Raw genomic sequence first — 21,570 nt, 5'->3', positions numbered from 1 at the left:
CTTCATTCTTTTATTTGTAGATAACCTGTTGTCCCGGCACCTATTCCATTGTTTCATCTCCCTTTTTGCTAGTGTTACATTGTTTTGGTTACTAGAGCTTTGCAGTAAGTTTTGAAATTAGGAAAAGTGAGACTGTCAACTTTGTTCTTTTTCAAGACTATTTTGGCTATGTGGGATTCCTTGACATACCCTATAAATTTTAGGATGGGTTTTTCTATTTTTGCAAAAAGCATCATTGGGATTTGACATTGATTGCAATGAATCTGTAAGATGTAGTAAATCTGGTGTCAAGGCCCTTTTGAGTTAACATTTATACCTGTTCAAGATCTTATGCTAGTGACTTGGATAATTTATTCTCTAGAAGTTCCTTTTTGTGTCATCTAGATTCCAAATACTTATTTTCAGATACTTAATTATCTTCTGTGGAATGTAATAACTTCGATGCTATATACACTAATTGCTTATTTGGAGAAACTGCATTTTCTATAACCTCTCTTATCTTTAAGGAGATTTGTAGCCTTTTGATAATGACTAAGTTTCAAGACCTTTGCCTGGCTTCCTCACTTCAAGCTGGATTGCAATAAATTGATAACTTGTACAGATTCAGTTCGTAAGAGCACATGGGACAGGCTCTAATTACATTCTTTATCATGTAAAGAAAGCTCTTGCGTATTCCAAGTTTGCTAAGAGTTTTTCTTATTAAGTGGGTGTTGAGTTTTTGAAAACTTTTTTTTTTGCATTTACTGAAGTAATCATATGAAATTTCTCTCATTTAACTTTAATGGTGGTAAATTACATTAACTGATTTTCTATGTAAGACCAACTTGCAATCCTAGGATAAAACTAACTTATTCGTGATAGAGCACCTTTTATAACGCTGGGTTCTGTTGCTACAATTATGGTCAGGATTTTGCCTCTGTGTTCGTAAGTGATGAGGTTGCTGGTCCTCAAGGCTGAACCATGCCTCCTAGAATTCCCTTCCTTGTGTGGGCCCTTCCCCTCCAACTCTGGATGGGTCCTGCAACTCAGTTCAAACAATGGAACGCTGCAGAATTAATGCTGTGCTGGCTCAGGGCACACATCTAGGAAAGGCCTGGTAGGCCCACCATTCTCACTTTGGAGAGCCCTTGGGTGCCATATAAGAAGTTTTGCTAACGTGCTGGTGAAACCACACGGAGAGGCCACACGGTCCAGCAGAAGTTCTGAGACCATTTGAGAGACAGGCCCAGTCACCTGTGTATCCTCACTGAGGGCAACTTTCTGGCTGTCTCCAGGCAGGCACCACATCTGCGGTGAAGGCCCCCCCGGGGCATGCCAGCCTAGCTGAGCCCCATAACCTTACATGGAGAAGAGCCATGTGAGTCTTGTCAACTACAGATGAATAGAAGAGAGTAAACGTTTGGTTTTGAAGCCATTAAGTTCTGGAGTAGTATGTATGGATCAATAGTAAACCTAAACACTGTTTTTGTTTGTTGTTTTTTGTATTAAAATTAAATTAGCTTCATAAAATAAGTTGGGAATATTCCTTTTTCCCCCTATTCCCTTATATAAAAGAGTTTATATAAGGTTAGAATGAATTGTTCCTTGCATGTTTAGAAGAATCTGTTGATAGAACTTCGTGATGTTCACTTTGTGAGAAATTTTTTTAACAGTTGGTTCTATTTGTTTATTGATTAACTCTGGGTTTTCAAGACTCCCTGGTGTGCTGCAGTAAAGTCACTGGGGGCAGCAAGACTCTTCAACTTTAGAAGGACATACATTGAGATCTGACACCTGTCAGCCACTGCACACACTTCTAACTTGAAGTAGCTCATGGTTTCCACGTCAGGTTCCACTGTATTCCTGTCAGTGACACATCTCTATTATGCTGGTTTAAACATGGAGGTTCTGACCAAAAGCATTTGGAAATCACTGTGGAACAGAAAATGAGGGTGGTGGTGCTCAATCTGATTCCACGGTTCAAGAAGCTGTGTAGTGGCCAGTGGGCACCCGAATCCCAATGATAAGTAATTATGGTTATTATGTGATTTATGCACACTTTCTTCACCCAGCAAGTAAGTTGTTAAGACGTAATATGTGCTTTCTCTCTGTTATCTTTGTCCTTATGCTGGAGGTTTATGAATTTTATTGATCATTTCAAAGAGCAGCTTTTGATTTCATTGATATTCCACATCCACTTTCTATTTTCAGTTCATTGACTTCTGCTGTTATCTTTTTATTTTCTTTCTTCTACAGGTTTTGGGTTATTTTTGCTATTCTTTTTTTATTTCTTAAGGTGTAAGCTTTGATTATTTATTAGATAATATTTTTTTATTAGTTAAGGTATTACAAATGTGTCCTCATTCCCCCATTAACCCCTAACCTCCCCCGCCCCCCCCCCCCCCCCCCCCCCGCACACTCATGCTCCCATCCCCCTGTTGTCCACGTCCATTGGTTTGGCTTATATACATGTATATAAGTCCTTCGGTTGATCTCTTCCCCTTACCCCCACCCTCCCCTACTTTCCTTCTGGGGATTGATAGCCTGATCGCTGTTTCTCAGTCTTTGGATCTGTCCCTTCTCATCAGTCTATGTTGTTCTCTATAATCCACAAATGAGTGAGATCATGTGTTATTTATCTTTCTCTGACTGGCTTATTTCACTTAGCATAATGCTCTCCAGTTCCATCCATGCTGTTGCAAAAGGCAAGAGTTCCTTTTTTTTTTTTTTTTTTTTTTTTTTACCGCAGCATAGTATTCCATTGTTTAGATGTACCACAGTTTTCTAATCCACTCATCTGCTGATGGGCACTTAGGCTGTTTCCAAACCTTAGCTATGGTGAATTGTGCTGCTATGAACATAGGGGTGCATATATCCTTTCTGATTGGCATTTCTGGTTTCTTGGGATATATTCCTAGTAGTGGGATCACTGGGTCAAATGGGAGTTCCATTTTTAGTTTTTTGAGGTAGCTCCATATTGTTCTCCACAGTGGCTGCACCAGTCTGCATTCCCACCAACAGTGCAGAAGGGTTCCTTTTTCTCCACATCCTCTCCAACACTTGTTGTTTGTTGATTTGTTGATGATAGCCATTCTGACAGGTGTGAGATGATAACACATTGTCGTTTTGATTTGCATCTCTCGTATAATTAGTGACTTTGAGCATGTTTTCATATGTCTTTCAGCCTTCTGTATGTCCTCTTTCAAAAAGTGTCTATCTAGGTCCGTTGCCCATTTTTTGATTGGATTGTTTATCTTCCTTTTGTTAAGTTTCATGAGATCCCTGTAAATGTTGGAAATTAAACCCTTATCGGTGGTATCATTGGCAAATATGTTCTCCCATGCAGTGGGCGTTCTTGTTGTTTTGTTGATGGTTTCCTTTGCTGTGCAAAAGCTTTTTATTTTGATGTAGTCCCATTTGTTTATTTTCTCTTTAGTTTCCATTGCCCTAGGAGCAGTATCAGAGAAGAAATTCCTTCGGCATATGTTTGCAATTTCGCTGCCTGTGGATTCCTCTAGTATTTTTATGGTTTCCCGTCTTATGTTTAAGTCTTTTATCCATTTTGAGTTTATTTTTGTGTATGGTGTGAGTTGGTGGTCTAGTTTCATCTTTTTGCATGTATCTGTCCAATTTTCCCAACACCATTTATTGAAGAGACTGTCTTGACTCCATTGTATGCTCTTGCCTCCTTTGTCGAATATTAATTGAGTGGTTTGGGTCGATTTCTGGGGTCTCTATTCTATTCCATTGATCTATATGTCTGTTCTTGTGCCAGTACCAAGCTGTTTTAAGAACAGTGGCTTTGTAATACAGTTTGATATCTGGTATTGAGATCCCACCTACTTTGTTCTTCTTTCTCAGGATTGCTGCAGCTATTCGGGGTCTTTTTTAATTCCAGATGAATTTTTGGAACATTCATTCTAGATTTGTGAAATATGCCATTGGTAATTTAATGGGGATTGCATTGAATCTATAGATTGCTTTGGGTAGTATGGGCATTTTGATGATGTTGATTCTACCAATCCATGAACACGGTATGTTCTTCCATCTGTTTATGTCTTCCTCTATCTCTTTTTTCAGTGTCCTGTAGTTTTTTGCATATAAGTCTTTTACCTCCTTAGTTAAGTTTATTCCTAGGTATTTTAGTTTTTTTTGGTGCAATGGTAAATGGGATTGCTTTTTTAGTTTCACTTTCTGTAAGTTCACTATTGGTGTAGAGAAATGCCATGGATTTTTTAGCATTAATTCTGTATCCTGCTACATTGCCGAATTCATTTATTAAGTCTAATAATTTTTTGATGGAGTCTTTAGGATTCTCTATGTACAGTATCATGTAATCTGCAAATAAGGACAGTTTTACTTCTTCTTTTCCAATCTGGATGCCTTTTATTTCTTCTTCTTGTCGGATCGCAACGGCTAGTACTTCCAGTACTATGTTGAAGAGGAGTGGTGAGAGGGGGCATCCCTGTCTTGTTCCTGTTTTTAGGGGAAATGGTTTTAGTTTTTGCCCATTGATTATGATGTTGGCTGTGGGTTTGTCATATAAGGCTTTTATTATGTTGAGGTGTGATCCTTCAATTCCTATCTTGCTGAGAGTTTTTATCAAGAAAGGGTGTTGGATTTTGTCAAATGCTTTTTCCGCATCAATTGATATGACTTTCTATTTTCAGTTCATTGACCTCAGCTGTTATCTTTTTATTTTCTTTCTTCTACAGGTTTTGGGTTATTTTTGCTGTTCTTTTTTTTATTTCTTAAGGTGTAAGCTTTGATTATTTATTAGATAATATTTTTTTTAATATGAGCTTTTAATGCATTTCTCTTGTTACTCTCAAGTATCGTCTTCTGTTTGGCTTTTGGAAGTTTGGCTATGATGTGTGCCTTCTTTGTACCCATCCAGTTCAGTGTTTATTGAGCATCTTGAGTCTGTCAAGTTATATCTTTCATAAGATGGAGAATTTCAACCAGTATTTCTTTTTTTAAAAAAATAATTCTTTATTTTGAAAGTATTACATATGTCCCCTTCCCCCCACCCCCCTATTGGCCCCCTCCAGCTCACCCCCCTGCCCCCCGCATTCAGCACCCTGTTGTCTGTGTCCATGGGTTATGCATATATGCATACAAGGTCTTTGGTTGATTACTTCCCACCCACCCTCCCTCTGAGATTCCTCACTCTGTTACATGCTTCCGTGACTCTGGATCCACTCTGTTCATCAGTTTATTTTGTTAATTAGATTCCACATATGAGTGCAATCACGAGATACTTGTCTGTCTCTGACTGACTTATTTCACTTAGCATAATACTCTCCAGGTCCCTCCATGCTGTCTCAAAGGGTAAGAGATCCTTCTTGTTTACTGCTGCATGGCATTCTATGGTATAAATATACTACAGCCTTTTTATCCACTCATCTACTGATGGGCACTTGGGCTGTTTCCAGATTTTAGCTATTGTATATGGTACTGCATAAACATAGGGGTACATACATTCTTTCTGATTGGTGCTTCGGGTTTCTTAGGACATATTCTTAGAAGTGGAATCACTGGGTCAAATGGCAGTTTGATATTTAATTTTTTGAGGAAACTCCATACTGTTCTCTACAGTGGCTGCACCAGTCTGCATTCCCACCAGCAGTGTAAGAGGGTTCCCTTTTCTTCACATCTTTGCCATCACTTGTCATTTGTTGATTTGTTGATGGTAGCCATTCTGACAGGTGTGAGATGGTACCTCATTGTCATTTTGATTTGCAGCTCTGGGATGATTAGTGACTTTGAGCATTTTTTCATACGTCTCTTGGCCTTCTGTATGTCCTCTTTAGAGAAGTGCCTATTTAGGTCCTTTGCCCATTTTTAAATTGGATTGTTTGTCTTCTTTTGTTAAGTTGTATGAGTTCCCTATATATTTTAGAGATTAAACCCTTATCGGAGATAACATTGGCAAATATGTTCTCCCATGCAGTGGGCTTTCTTGTTGTTGTTGTTGTTTTTAAAATATATTTTATTTATTTTTTACAGAGAGGAAGGGAGAGAGATAGTTAGAAACATCGATGAGAGAGAAACGTCGATCAGCTGCCTCCTGCACACCCCCCACTGGGGATGTGCCCACAACCAAGGTACATGCCCTTGACCAGAATCGAACCTGGGACCTTTCAGTCCTCAGGCCGACGCTCTATCCACTGAGCCAAACCGGTTTCGGCCTTTCTTGTTGTTTTGTTGATGGTTTCTTTTGCTGTGCAGAAGCTTTTTATTTTGATGTAGTCACATTTGTTTATTTTCTCCTTAGGAGCTGAGTCTGTAAACACACTGCTATGAGAGATGTCTGAGATTTTGCTGCCTATGGTTTCTTCTAGGATTGTTATGGTTTCACGATTTACATTTATCAACCAGTATTTCTTCAAACACTTTTTTTTTTCAAACACTTTTTTTGTCCTATTCTTTCTCTTCCGCTTCTTGGGCTTCAATTACACATATGTAAAGATTGTTTGCTGTTACCCAATAGGTCCCTCAGGATTTGATCTTTTCTTATCCTTATGCTCTCTGTACTTCTCATTATGTCACTTCTATTTATTAATCTTTTAAAAAATCCTCACCTGAGGATATGCTTATTGATTTTAGGGAGAGGGGAAGGGGGGGGAGAGAGAGAGAGAGAGAGACGCATTGATGTGAGAGAGAACATTGATTGGTTGCTTTCCATACATGTACCCTGACCAGGGATTGAACCTGCAACCTAGGTATATGCCCTGCCCTGACTGGGGATCGAATCCACAATATTTCAGTGCATGGGACGATACTCCAACCAACTGAGCCACACCAGCCACGGCCTATTCATTAACCTTCAAGTTTTTTAATTCTTTCTTCTGTCATTTCATTTGGCTATTAAGTTTATCAAGTAAATTGTTTATTTCAGATATCAAATATTTTTGGTTTTAGAAACTTTGGATTTATTGTCATTTCTATTTCCTGTGAACACATTTTGTTTAATTTCACTGCGGATAGCTAACACAGACACTTCAAAATCTTAGCCGGGGCCATCTCAGGCTTTTGGTCAGTTTGTTTTCTTTTCTCTGGAGGGTGGGTTCCACATCCCTGGGGTGGCTCTGTTTGGATGGGAGTTAATTCAGCGCATCCTGGACATTTGAAATATTAAGCCATCAAGACTCAGGATTCTGTTCATTTTCTCTGGCAGGTGTCATTTCTTGGTTTTAGCAGGTAATCATTTGCTGGGCTGCAGAAGCGATCTCAGTTCAGGTCTTCTCTTTGCAGCAGATACTCTTAGTCAGTCCCACACACATGTAGCGCAGAGACACACAGTCAGGAATTAGGATTCTCTCCCTGGGTTCCCTTCTGAGATTCTTTCTCTCTGCTGAGGGGTGGTTTCCTGGGTTCTGTTGTCTCCTTCCCCAGGCTACGAAGAGTGGCATCCTCCTGCCCGCACCCTTAGAGCCTGTACACCACGCTCATCCTGTCCGGCCCTTCCTAAAGGCTGCAGAGACCCCCACTGGCCCATACAGGTGTCTCCAGTGTGGACGCCTCCAGACTCAACACGCTTATCATCGTGGGTCCCAGGCAGCTGCTTTTCCTTGTTGTCTGATGTTATATTTGTTTCCTGCAGGTGTGTGGTCTGCTACGATCTTATTAGTCACTAGAGGCCCGATGCATGAAATTCGTGCAAGGGGCTCAGCCCTCAGAGCCCCACATGCCTCAGCCAGCCCTTGCAGCCCTGGCTTGGTCCAGAAGGTCATCTGGACGGTTGTTCTGCTGTGCAGTCTAATTGGCATATTAGCTTTTTATTATGTAGGATTATTAGAAACAGAGGCCTTCCTTATCTCATAAAAATGCTTTGTAGTTTCTGCCACATAGCTGTTCACCTTTTTCTTTGAATTTTTCCAAGACATTTTATGTTTTTTGCCATGTCTAGAATAGTACATGCTTGTGCATGCTTCCTCTTTCTTTTCTTTTTTTCTTTTTTTAAAAATATATTTTATTGATTTTTACAGAGAGGAAGGGAGAAGGATAGAGAGTTAAAAACATCGATGAGAGAGAAACATCAATCAGCTGCCTCCTGCACACTCCCCACTGGGGATGTGCCCGCAACCAAGGTACATGCCCTTGACCGCAATCGAACCTGGGTCCCTTGAGTCCGCAGGCCGATGCTCTATCCACTGAGCCAAACCGGTTAGGGCTGCTTCCTCTTTCTTTCCATGTTTTCTAATTAGTCATTGTTGCTAGTATATAGGTTGCCTATTGAATTTTAAAATAGATTTTACATGCAGTCATTTCCCCCCCAAATTTATTTTAATTTGGTTTCTTTTTGATTTCTAGAGGAAAAATTATAGCCTCTGTAAATAATGATTGCATCTTTTATTGTTTTTATTTCCTCTCTTATTGGAATACCCTATTTTTTGCTTCTTACCTTTCACTGCCATCTCCCTCCTGGCTCCATATTCTGCTCCCAGGGCCGTGCCTGACCTCGGGGAGGGAGGACAGTGTGGAGCAGCCATCCTGGGCAGTGACCTGAGACCCTCTCTCCCTGCTCCACTTGACTCACTAGCTCAGCCCAAATAGCCCAAAAGAATATTCCTAATACAAAGCCTTGGAATATTTTGAGCACAAACAGTAAGAAAGGCTTGCTAGAAACACCTAGTGAAAATAGGAAGGTGGAATTAATTAGATTTCCGTTTTGTTATGGGCAAAGTGGAGCAGTATTTTATTTCTAAACTAGAGGCCCAGTGCACAAAATTCGTGCGCAGGTCAGGTCCCTAGGCTTGTCTGGCAATCAGGGCTAATCGGGGCCTTCTGGCTGCTAGCTGGGACCTCCCTTCCCCAGCTGCCACCTGCTGGCTGGGGCCTTCCTTCATTCTGCGCCACCCCCTGGTGGTCAGTGCACATCATAGCAAGCGATTGAACTCCCAGTCTCCTGGTAGAACTCCTGAGGGGACAATTTGCATATTGGGCTTTTTATATGTATAGATTCTTCAGAGTACAATGGAAATACTCTAACTTCTCTTGGCTGAAGCTACAAAGTTAAGCAAATAACTAAAGAAATTACAGAGATATATCATATCAAAATGCCCTTGGAATAACCAGGTAATTGAGAACAAAAGTGAAGATTTTATCTGCTTAAATTACCTAAAAATTTGTTTTTATCTTCCATTTCACCCTTGTAAATAAAACAGTGGTCTAAGGAAGGAAAATTTAGTCCTTGTTTTTTTGAATAAAAAGTTTAAACATCTTTTAAAAAAGAAACCAATAGAGAATTAGAAAAAGTATCTGAAGAGACCAATCACTGAAGAGTACAAATAGCCAATGTAGCCATGGAAATAAGATATACCTCTCTAGTAGTGTGGGAAATAGAAATTAAAGCAATGATTAATATGATTTTTTGACCTACTAGTTAGCAAATTTTAAAAAATTGGATAGTATAGCCTGCGGTGAAATAAATGTTTGTGTCTGACAATGGAATGACTGTCATTAGCTCACACTATATTTTTTAAAAATATATTTTATTGATGTTTTACAGAGAAGAAGGAAGAAGGACAGAGAGTTAGAAACATCGATGAGAGAGAAACATCGATTAGCTGCCTCCTGCACGCCCCCCACTGGGGATGTGCCCGCAACCAAGGTACATGCCCTTGACCAGAATCGAACCTGGGACCCTTGAGTCCGCAGGCCGACGCTCCATCCACTGAGCCAAACCAGCTAGGGCCACCTTGGAGGGTTTTATTGGCTGGCACCCCAGAGGCCGCGCTCCTGGCGAGCTGGGCTTGCGTGGTTCATTCTCACACAGTAAGTGCTCACTTACTTCATCCAAAGCTTCTTGGAACTACAGCAAAATGACAAGGAAACCAACCTTACCACAGGTTAATTGATACAAACAAGAGTTTAGTTCCTACAGCATCGCATCAGTGTTCTAACGAAATGGCATGGAATAAAACAACGCTATTCAAGGACCACTGCCCTCCAGGGCCTGATGCTATCTGCATTTGAGGCCATGGTGGGGAGACGTAGCCCTTGGATTTAAGCTAGGGGACTCGTGGGAACCCAAAGGAAAGTCCCTGCACCGTGAAGTAAGCCTGTCCTGGAATGTTGAGCCGGTGGCTTTGGGGTTCCAGTCAGCTGGCCTACCGCCCAGGTGTCCAGCCACACCCCAAGCTTCTAGAAATCGCCTGCAGATGGGCAGCTCCATGTCAAGTGGCAGCATCCAGGGTCCGTGCTGTCACTCAGAGGCCCGTCCTCCCCGGTGAGCCCACCACCAAGTGCCCGTGTCCAGCAGGACCAGGACAAGTGGCTGGTGGGAGCTGAGAATCCTAATGCATCGTCTAAATGTGGTGACATGGGGACTGTGCAAACTAAGCTCGGATGTCCCGAACCTGTCTGGCCTGGAGTAAGTTTAAAAACAGCCTTTCTCCCAAAGTCACGCTCTGCATAACGACCCTTTCAGTCAACAATGGGTCCCATATACGTGGTGATCCTGTACGATTAGTATCATGGAGCGAAAAGATGACCATTTCAACACACACACACACAGCGGGAGAGGCCATGTGAGAACAAAGGCCGAGATGGGGTGACAAGCCAAGGGACGCCAAGAACCCCGGCAACTGGGAGCGGGGCCTGGAACAGCTTCCCCTCGGAGCCCCGGAGGACAGCCCTGCCAGCACCGACCGCAGCCTCCGGCCTCCAGAGCTGAGAGCGAACACGGTTCTGTTGTTCAGGCAGCCTGGCTGGAGGTCCTTTGTCCCAGCTGCCCAAGCAAAGCAGCCGGCTGTGGGCACATAACACTACAGAATGCTGTTCATATGCCATCCGCGCAGGGGGGCATGTTGAAGATGCGGGGGTGGGGGGAGGAGGGTGGAAAGGGGGGACAGGGTTGCTATCGAGGGTGGGAGGCAGGGCCTCTGGTGATGCGGGAGCAGTGAGGGTGGTGCTCTGATGGACGTCTGGGAGAGGCCATCCCAGGCAGAAGGATGAGACGCAGGGAGGCGCTTTGGGATAGAGAAGCTCTGCACGGAGCGCGGGGCTGGCGGGAGGCCCGCGGCCGGTGTGTGAGCACTGCCTGCCGTGCTCAGTGCAGTCACACGCTGTACATGACAGGCTGCACCGCGCAGCCCCGGGGCGCTCTAGGTTTGTGCAGGTGCACGTGGCATTCGCACAAGGACGGAACTGCCTAACGACGCATTCCCCAGAACACAGGCCTGCCTTTCAGTGGCGCGTGACTGTCCTCCAAAAAAACAGTGCGAAGGCAGGAAAGCGCCAGAGGACTTCGTATCAGATAAAGGCACCTGGTTGCTGAAGAAAAACCAGTAAATCCCTTCATAAGTTTCCAACGGAAAATTATTTGCAGAGCAAGGCATGATCATCTTTTAAAATTGTCTCAGTTAAACTCCATAACTGCTTCTCATCAGACTTGTAAGGCGTTTCACAAGGAGCCATTTTAGTCCTGACGGCGCATTAACACAGATACTTGCCAAATCTGAACCAAACGCATTTCTTGCCTGGTGCTACTGAATGAAAGCGGTAGGAGGGGGAAAACATGTAAAGACTCCGCTCCTATTGACTTAACGATAAAAGATACAACGTCCACCGAGGGTTTCATTTGGCGAGGCTTCCGAAAAGCAGATTCAAACTCAGCTGTGAACGTAATGCATCCGCCAGGTTTCTTGGGACAGAGAGCGTTCGAGCCGCTGAATTCCAAGGAGTGCGTTTTGGGGTTGGCCCGTGCGTGACTGTAACCACAGGAAGAAACCAGGGGTTACTGTAAAGAGCGGCAGAGGGAGCCTCAGTTATAGAGCTAGTGATGCTCCCCGGATGGGAGTTATCTCTAAAGCTCGTCTGCACATGGGGAAGGAGCTCTAGGAGGAACACATGTCAAGTACTTATTTAGGGCCTGAGAGGGCCCCGTCTCCAGGCAAGGCCCCTGGTGTGGTGGGCAGGTGTCCCCGTGTTCCTGTCCCTGCTCAGACACGGAGGAGCTTCTCACACGGGGACCGCGTGTTCTCCGAGGCACAGCACCTGCGTGCTGCTGGGTGTGTGGTGGCGCCGGGAACACTCATCATTTGCCATCATTCGGTTGGTGTGCAAAGCAGCCAGAAAGGGGCATCAGTCTTGGGCCTGGCTGAGCAGTCCCTACTCCAGTGGTTTTCAAATCGCATCCCACAGAGACTTACAGGATGGTTGGTCTGTTTCTCAGGACGGTCTGCAAAAGAAGGCTGCACAGCTGGGTCCTCAATCAGAACAGGTTGTGCAGCTGTGCGTTCAGTCCCATGGTGCCATCCCCTAAAGGGTATCACAGGCCAGGGCTCATTGTCTGACCGTTTCCTAGAATATCACAGTGAAGAGCCTTGTTCTTTTTTTTAAAATATATTTTATTGATTTTTTACAGAGAGGAAGGGAGAGAGATAGAGAGTCAGAAACATCGATGAGAGAGAAACATCGACCAGCTGCCTCCTGCACATCTCCCACTGGGGATATGCCCACAACCCAGGTACATGCCCTCGACCGGAATCGAACCTGGGACCTTTCAGTCCGCAGGCCGACGCTCTATCCACTGAGCCAAACAGGTTTCGGCGAAGAGCCTTGTTCTGACCAAAGCAGTACATTGCAACCCTTGCCTGCACCACACAGGTCGTGTCTGTAGGAAAAGGCCCCACCCAGCGACCAGCCGTCCCGTTGGTGAAATCTGCACACTTACATTCGTGTGGACCGGGCACCCCCTTCCCATGTATGACCCTGCCTTTTCCTCTCAAGATGAATTAAAACATGCCATTTTGTCGGGAAGGTCATCCTGGGCCAAGGTTTCCACGGCAGCAGCAGAAGCGAGATAAAGGCCGAGCATCTCAGAGCAAAGGCAGGGAAACAAAGGCGCAGTCAGGGAAGCGATGTGGCCAAAGGGGGTTCCAGGAGGGGCCAGCAAGGCGTGGGGCTGGTGAGGACACGGGGCAGCACCTGTGGGCAAGGATAGGGTCAGTGCCCGCTGCCCATCACGCCTCTAGTCCCTTTGCTAGCATTTTTCCTTTGGGGTAAGAGGCTGTCAGGAATGCTCTATCAACAAGCAAATGTCCCCAGTAGGAGATGAGCCTTTCCCAAGAACCTGCATGCCGAGCACGTGTGTCCCCAAGTGGCAGCTGCTTGTGAGGGCTCCGGGCACCGACCCTGGTGGGCTCGAGGGCCGGAGCAGCCCCAGGGTCGCCTGGAGCCCATGCACTGCTATTAAATACCAAGACCTGGATGGAGAGGAAGGAGGACCCGCGTGTGGTGGGATGGTGAGAAGACTGCTTGTAGCCAGGCTGCCCCGAGCTGTAGAGGAAACAGATTTGGGGCGGGAGGGTGTCAGGAAGGCTTCGTTTCAGTGACACATGTCAGTTAAAGCTTTTATTTGGTGCTATCCACAGTTGGTCCATTGTAACGTGCCTGCCCTCCCCGCTCCCCCCATGGCCCTGTCCTGCAGGAGTTTCCAAGGGAAACAGGTGCTTCTCTTTCTCCGATGATGCTGTAGATTTCTCAACATGGGGCAATGCGCCAGCATGTTTCTCTTAAAGCTCCTGAAACCTAGATTTCAAAAAGCAGCAACTTTAAGGGTACTAATGCCGGAGGCCGGTCCATCCTTGCTGCTTGACGCAGTCGCTGCAGGAAAGAGGCATCTGCACAGCATGTGTTTCAGTGAACCTGGCGTATGTAGCATACTGTTTTTAATATGTTTGCTCCCTTTAGCGCCATGTGTTTTAACCAAGGTCACCTCTCCGAGAAAGGTTGTTTCCCCAGGTGGGGATCTTTCCCTGAGGTTAGGGAGGGGATACAACCCCTTAATTAAGTGCCAGGCGGGTAATTAAGCTACATGGTCTTTACTCCCTGGAATGGAGATGAGAAACACCTTAACCCTTGTAATGGAAATTGACGGGGTTGGAATCGGCTGGTATAAATACGGATGTAATAAGACAATAAACGTCAGATCCTCATCAGTTCCTGACCAGAACTCCGACCAGAACTTTGGCTGGAGATCCTGGCTAGAGGTCCTGACTAGGCTGCTGACCAACTGAAGGCTGTCTTCGTGTCATTCCTTCTTCGCCGACTCCGTCCACACCTTTGGGGACCCCTGGACCTGCTGGGATTGGACCCCAGCATACTAATTCTCTTTACTTAGCCCAGGATTTATATATAAAGCGTTGATTAAGATAGAATTTCATGCACAAGATTTTGATATGCCTTGCATTTTAGAAAGACATCAACACACAACGCGTTGGACTCCATGTCCTGGGTGGGTGAGAGGTGGCTGTTTGCGCTAAGAGTGGCCCGTCCTGGGCCTGAAACAGCCCGCCTGTGCCTCTGAGCTGTGTCCAGAGCCCAGCCTGGGCCCCGTTGAGTTGATTGCTGCAGTCACTGCACCGTTGGTTTTATAGCAAAATGTTGGACATTTTCCCCCTAAAGAAGAGGAGACAGATGAGTGTTGTGGGGTCAGGAGCCCCATGAATGGTGGGGCTCTGACTTTTCATCTGTGCATTCCCAGAGCGGAGCACAGTGGCTTCTAACAAAGAGTAGGTGCTCAGTAAATATTTGCTGGACATGCACATGAGCTCATGAGCAGGAATACATGAAAACTGGGCTGGGAAGTCCACGTCCTTGGTTCTAGCAGCTAGCTTCTGGCTGCCTGACCTTCACTCCAAGGCGGTGAGGGTCACCTGACATATTGCACATGTGGGTACATGTTATGTAACACAGAACAAACTGCCGGCTCTCTCCTCCCCTGAGGCCTGTAAGTGCTCGGGCCCATTTCCTGTTGTGCGTCTCTCACCACCAGAATTCAGCTCCATTAGGGAAGCAACTCTGTCTACTTCATTTCTGAATCATGAGGCCTGAGGTACCACCTGGCATACGGCAGGCGCCTGGAAATGTTTGGTGGATGAATAAAATGAGTGAATCTTCTCATTTCCCCTAGTTTTCTTTTTTCTTTCTTTTTTAAAAAAATATATTTTATTGATTTTTTTACAGAGAGGAAGGGAGAGGGATAGAGAGTTAGAAACATCGATGAGAGAGAAATATTGATTAGCTGCTTCCTGCACACTCCCTACTGGGAATTACCCAAAACCAAGGTACATGCCCTTGACTGGAATCGAACCTGGGACCCTTCAGTCTGCAGGATGACACTCTATCCACTGAGCCAAACCGGTTAGGGCTTGGGCTTAGTTTTCATCTGCACCTGTCTTCTAGATGGCTGCTCTGAGGCTGAAAATATATCTTAAGTAAATAACAATGTCCTGAATTAATAATGATAGTAGAGTGTAAAAAAAAGGACTGAAATGGACACTGAGAAAGATTAACAAATTTACAATAGAAACATTAAATAAGCATAGGAAGCAATGTCCATCCACTGGGATCCCATTTTCTGAGTTCCTTGTATAAATGGTCATGTTAATCAGACTGGTTGAACCATATTTTTTTCACCTTCTGTGTGCGAAGGTGATCCTGGCCTGTTGTTTGCTATTTTTACTGCTCAGCCTTTAGTCCTTTATGCCATGGTGGGCAGGCCTCCCCAGGGAGCCACACTTACCACACGCAGACTGAAGAGAGTGGTGGAGTTGACTTCACCATGGCTCCTGGGGGTTCGGGGGGGGGGGGGGGTCTGTGCTGCAAATCTTGCCAGTGACAGCACACTGTACCGTGTCATCGTCCCCGTGACCTCGCTGCACCTGTGTCATTGTCCCCGTGGGCCTCGCTGTATCTATGTCATTGTCCCCGTGGATGTCGCTGCACCTGTGTCATTGTCCCCGTGGGCCTCGCTGCACCTGTGTCATTGTCCCCGAGGACCTCGCTGCACCTGTGTCATTGTCCCCGTGGGCCTCGCTGCACCTGTGTCATTGTCCCGGAGGACCTCGCTGTACCTGTGTCATTGTCCCCATGGGCCTCGCTGCACCTGTGTCATTGACCCCGTGACCTCGCTGTATCTGTGCTGTGTGATTGATTCAGGTCCAAAGCATTTGAGAAGGAAGCAGACATTGACAGAGAAGCGCTGAGGACAGAGCACACTTTCCTTCTGGATCAGAGTGAAGTCCAACCCACAAATGTAGAAATTGAAAGTGGAGATAAACCCAGTTTTGATGTTTCTTTGAGACCCTGAGTCCCACATCCCTGGAAGCTCACATGACTCCTAGGCTTTCCCATTTCATGGAGCGACAATTTCCAGAACTCTATTTTCAGAAAATAATCAGAAGTAGTAAAAAAGTATAATGTATAAGGATGTTCATCATGGGCTTATTTATAATGCAAAAATATTGAAGCAGAGAAAAATGAATTTCTGTGCAGCCGTTAAAAATTATGTGTTGGTACATCACTAATCATCAGGTAAATGCACATTAAAACCACAATGAGATATTGCCTCCTACTTGTTGGAATGGCTATTATCAAAAACATAAGAGAACAAATGTTGGTGAGGATGTGGAGAAAAGGGAACCTTCCCGCAGTGCTGGTGGGATTGTAAGTTGGTGCAGCCACTATGGGAAACAGTATGGAGGCTCCTCAAAAAACCAAGAATGGAGCTGCCATACAATCCAGGAATTCCTCTGCTGGGTACTTATTCAAAGGAAATGAAATTATTTTCTCAAAGAGATCCCTGCACCCCATATTCTCTGCAGCATTATTTACAATAGCCAAGACATGGAAATAATCTATGTCTGTTGATGGATGACTGGATAAAGAAAATATAGTATATATATAGTGGAATGTTACGCAGTCGTGAAAAACAAGGAAATTCTGCCTTTTGTGACAACATGGTTGGACCTTGAGGACATTATGCTAAGTGAGGTAAGTCAGAGAAGGACAAATACTGCAAGGTATAACTTACATGTGGAATCTAAAAAGAAAAGTCAAGCCAAACCGGTTTGGCTCAGTGGATAGAGCATCGGCCTGCGGACTGAAGGGTCCTGGGTTCGGTTCTGGTCAAGGGCATGTAGCTTGGTTGCGGGCACATCCCTGGTAGGGAGTGTGCAGGAGGCAGCTGGTCGATGTTTCTCTCTCATTGATGTTTCTGGCTCTCTATCCCTCTCCCTTCCTCTCTGTGAAAAATCAATAAAATATATTAAAAAAAAAGAAAAAGAAAAGTCAAATTATAGACACGGTAGAAAAGTGGTTGCCAGGGGTTAGCGGGTGGCGCAAGTAGGGAGAGGTTGGTAAAAGACAACTAACTGTCAGCTGTAAGATGAATGAGGTCTGAGGATCTGATGTACAACATGATGACTGCGGTTGGTAACTGTGTTGTGTAAGTGAAATTAGCGAAGAGAGTAGAACTTAAATGTTTTCACCACAAATAAAAAGGTAAATATGTGAGGTGATGGATGCATTAATTAACTCAACGGGGGCAATCCTTTCACAATGTATGTGGGTATCAAATCACCACGAGGCATCCGCTACATGTCTTACAATTTTATATGTCAGTTAGAACCTAAAAAGAGTTGAAACTTTTTAAAGAAATCATGTGTTGCACAAAACTAGGTAATAACACCAACACATATTCACTATATATAATTTTGGCTTTATTTGGGTTTTGTGTATTTAAATGTTATTTGCTTTAAAAAGCAAGCTTGCTTTTCCCACAAAATATAAATCTTTTTATATTAGTTGGTAAAATTAGTACATTGCTGTAAATTTTAAGTAATTTCCAAAATCATGCAAATTTGAAAGTGAAGGGTTGACTATAATCACCCCCTGTTCTGGTGCAGACATATAACTCGAGGCAGATAATGCCCGGCCAGCTGGATTCCAGGTGTGGGCTGGGGGTGGGGGTGATCATCTTTAAAATGTCTAGATAAAATTGTTTCCAAAATTTTATTTAGGAAACTATGAGGTGGCAATCAGAAGGAGGAACACTGTATTTGTATAGTTCATGGATTATATATTTGAACATTTAAAGATATTTACTAAACTCCTGTCACATTAGAAAGGAGTCAGTAGAAGTGTTCAATGTGTGAGAAACACTTTGAGAAACATTGGGGGAAACATGAGTTTACTATCTGTTATGTGTTGTTTATTGTAACCTGGAATGCAGTCTTGGCTGATGAACAAAAATAGTTCTCCGTCAGCTCTGGGCGGAGGGGGGGCGGGGGGGGGGTGTTGCGGGGACGGGAGTGTGTGTGTGCTGGAGGGGGTGGGCGGTGTGTGGAGGGATTGCGCAACAAAGACATGGACAACTGTGTTGTGATTCGGGGGAGCGGGGAGGTGGAAGAGGACATAGAGAGGATAAATGGTGGTGGAAAATAAAAAGGCAGTAGTTCTGCTCCCCTTTCCTTCATCACCGTTTCTGGGGCGCCCGTGACGTCTGGGCATTGTTGCAGGGAGCCGTCTGGTGACTGCTCTGGAACCCTGTCTGCAGCCCTGGGAATTGTCAGTGGAACCTCAGTGCAAAGCAGACGCTTTCACGGCTCTAGCATTCTTGGTATTTCTCTCGCTACCTCTTTTTATTTACACGAAATGCCATCTTATCACTTAAATGGCACTGAGAATTACATACCCAAATGTATTCCTGAGCACACTGAAAAGGCCTTTGTCCGCCTGTGCGTGTATTAAGATGATGATTATCCCCGCGTGGAAGCTCAGAGAATGAGTTCAGGACTCTGTAGAGTTTATCAGGCAAGATAATCTGCGTCAGTGACACTGGTGCCCTGGACAGAACGATCCGATCCGATCCGCACCAGTGTCTTCGCCGCCCGCCAGGACGGTTGCCCTGGCAACCTGACGACGCGTTCTCAGCTCAGACCAGCCTGTTTACTCCAGCGCTTTGGGAGGAAGGACCATGGACAAGCGGTGATGAAAGGTAACTTCCTCACTCCTGCTCCTTGGTCCTTTTGTTCTCCGCTTCCCAGGTCACTAACGGGGCCGGAGAAAGTGACCTGTGCACCCTTCGCAGCAGCTTCCGGATGCTCAGACGTGTAACTAACAGTTACCGTGGAAGTTAAAGCTGCCAGGACTCTCCCAGAGACGCTGATCTAGAATCCTAGAGCGTCCACTTCCCAGGATGCTGAGACTGAGAGGAAGGTTTGGGGGGACCCGGAGCGAATCCAGCGGCAAATCTCTGGGGTGTGGGTGCCTCTCTGTTGGACCTGATGGTCTCCAACACCTCTTTTCGCTGTTATTCCTTTGATTGTGTGACTCAGTCTCTTAACTGGGGGGTGGAAGCGGGTGGGGGGAGCAGGGGACAGGATGGATGCAGCCAGTGTGCTCTGATGGTTAATGTGCTCTGATGGTTAACGGCCTGTTCTACATTTAAGAGGAAATCCCAAACCCGTATCCTGAGGTTAGCTAAACCATAGTTCACCCTCTGGAAGGTTCTTTTCCATAATTCCCAAGTCCTTAATGTTTACAAGTTCCCCTTTTCCTAGACAACTCTTTCCTTTAACTTCCTCATAAGAAGCATCCGCCAAACGGGGAAGGCTTTCTGCAGATGTTACTTGGCGGCCTGATCTCTGTGTGAGTGGTTCACACACCCAGAGAACACACCTGACCACCCACTGGCACCGACACATGGTGGGAATGGATTGTGACTTGCAAAATACTCTGCACAGTAAGAATCCCTTTCCGGACTCTGTTTGTTTGTTTGTTTGTTGTAACGATGACTTTGGATCCAGCCTGAAGAAAGGCCATATTCTTGTTAGAGGACAAAGCAGACTACCTCATGTTGCTAAATATGCACAGCAAATGGAACAAAGCCTCAGAAACATCATCACATTTTTCTTTATCCGAAGAACATTGAAAACTGTGAATATTACAGACACGAAGCCCCAGAAAATGGAAAGAGATGGGATTTGCTGGCATCCCGATGAGAGCCCGCATGGCTGGGATCCCCTTCCTGCTGGCGAGTGCGTAAGCCTGTGTGCATCACGGCTTTTGCTGCAGCCTCTGCTTTATTCATCAGGGTTCCTGACTCCTCTGCTGTTCCTCTTGGTTGTGCATCTTGAAGACATTTATTGTAAGACTTTTCCTTGGATAACACAGGTGAAAACTAAGGTTTCCATCTTTATTCATTGAAACAACGACACTGAGACACTTGGAACTCAGACAAATGTTTAAGCATGAGCTTGTGTGTGTTTTCAGCTGCGGCCCATTTGGTTGGAATTTGTGATTGGCTGTGAAGTCTCACCTCCTTCGAGGGCAGTGGTTCTCAACCTTCCTAATGCCGCGATCCTTTAATACAGTTCCTCATGTTGTGGTGACCCCCAATTTCATTGTTACAAATTGAACATAATTGAAGCATAGTGATTAATCACAAAAACAATATGTAATTATATTTGTGTTTTCCAATGGTCTTAGGCAACCCCTGTGAAAGGGTCGTTCGACCCCCAATGGGGTCGCGACCCACAGGTTGAGAACCGCTGCTCTAGGGTATTGCTGATGTTATTATGCAGAGAAGACGAAAGGTAGCGTCCCAGCATCCCAGCGTCTGTCTGTTGTGTCACAGGATGATAGGAGTTGGGTGGCTTTGGCAGACAGCATCTGAGGGACAGGGAGAGCTACTGCTGCTGGTGTCTGGTGGTGGAGTTAGGCTAAACCTTCCTGCTGAAGTGAAATGAATGAAGAGGCTGCATGGAGCACCCAGGGTCTGAGGCAGTAGGGAGCTGTGTGGTCATTACTGGATGGAAACAGAAAGGTACCGGAGAGCCAGAGCCACACAGCCACTCGGTCCCCAGGGTGCTGCCCACTGACCCCTGCCTGGGGGACAGCGAGGGCAGGGCCCACCCAGGGTGAAAATTCTGTGGGGCACATGTCCTCATTAAGATGACCCCTCTCCTGCTGAACCCCTGGGGGACCCCAGGGGAGAGGTCTCAGCCCCAGTGAAGCAGAGCGGACAGAAGACAGGCCTCCGGGAGAGCCTCCCGCCGCGCAGTGGCGACAGGTGAGCCTAGGAAGCCTTTCACAGGAACAACTAGCACTGATCTCACATAAATGATTTCAGGAAACAGAAAGAGAAGAAACACATCCCAGCTGCTGGTGTGAGACGGGCACCGCCTTGATGTGCAAACCAGATCAGGGCGTCACTGGAAAGGAAATGACAGGCCAGTCTCTCATGAATGTGGATGCAGAAATCCCAAACAAAATATTTGCAAATTGAAAGCAGTACAAGAAAAAGAAAAAATACCTCACCACCAAGTTGGATGTATTATAGGAATAGATTGGTCTTAGAAAATCAATCATATAGTCAATCATATAGATACACTAAATTAGAAAAATAATATGATCACCTCTGTAGACTTATAAAAGGCATTTGGTAGAGTTCAGCCTGCACTCAATTAAAGAAAACAACAACCAACAACTCTAACACCTCATAGTAAACTTAGAATAGACAGGACCCTCCTTAATCTCACAAAGGGTAGCTATAGAAGACTGACACACATCACTCAGTGGTGAAATGTAGAAAACTTGCCTGAGAAACGACAAGACCAGGATGACAGCTAACACCACTTCTACCCTACTCGTATTTGAGGTCTCAGCCAGTGCAGTAAGTACTGAAAAGAAATAAAAGTTATAAAGATTGTAAAGAAATAAATAAGAATCTCATGGTTCACAGATGACTGTACACATAGAAAAACCAAGGCAATCTATTACATTGTTACTAGAATT

Source organism: Myotis yumanensis, unplaced genomic scaffold, assembly GCF_028538775.1.
Source record: "Myotis yumanensis isolate MYYU_CA2020_CCGP unplaced genomic scaffold, mMyoYum1.0.hap1 SCAF_1, whole genome shotgun sequence".
Classification (NCBI taxonomy): domain Eukaryota; kingdom Metazoa; phylum Chordata; class Mammalia; order Chiroptera; family Vespertilionidae; genus Myotis; species Myotis yumanensis.
Note: the sequence above shows the minus strand (reverse complement) of the source record.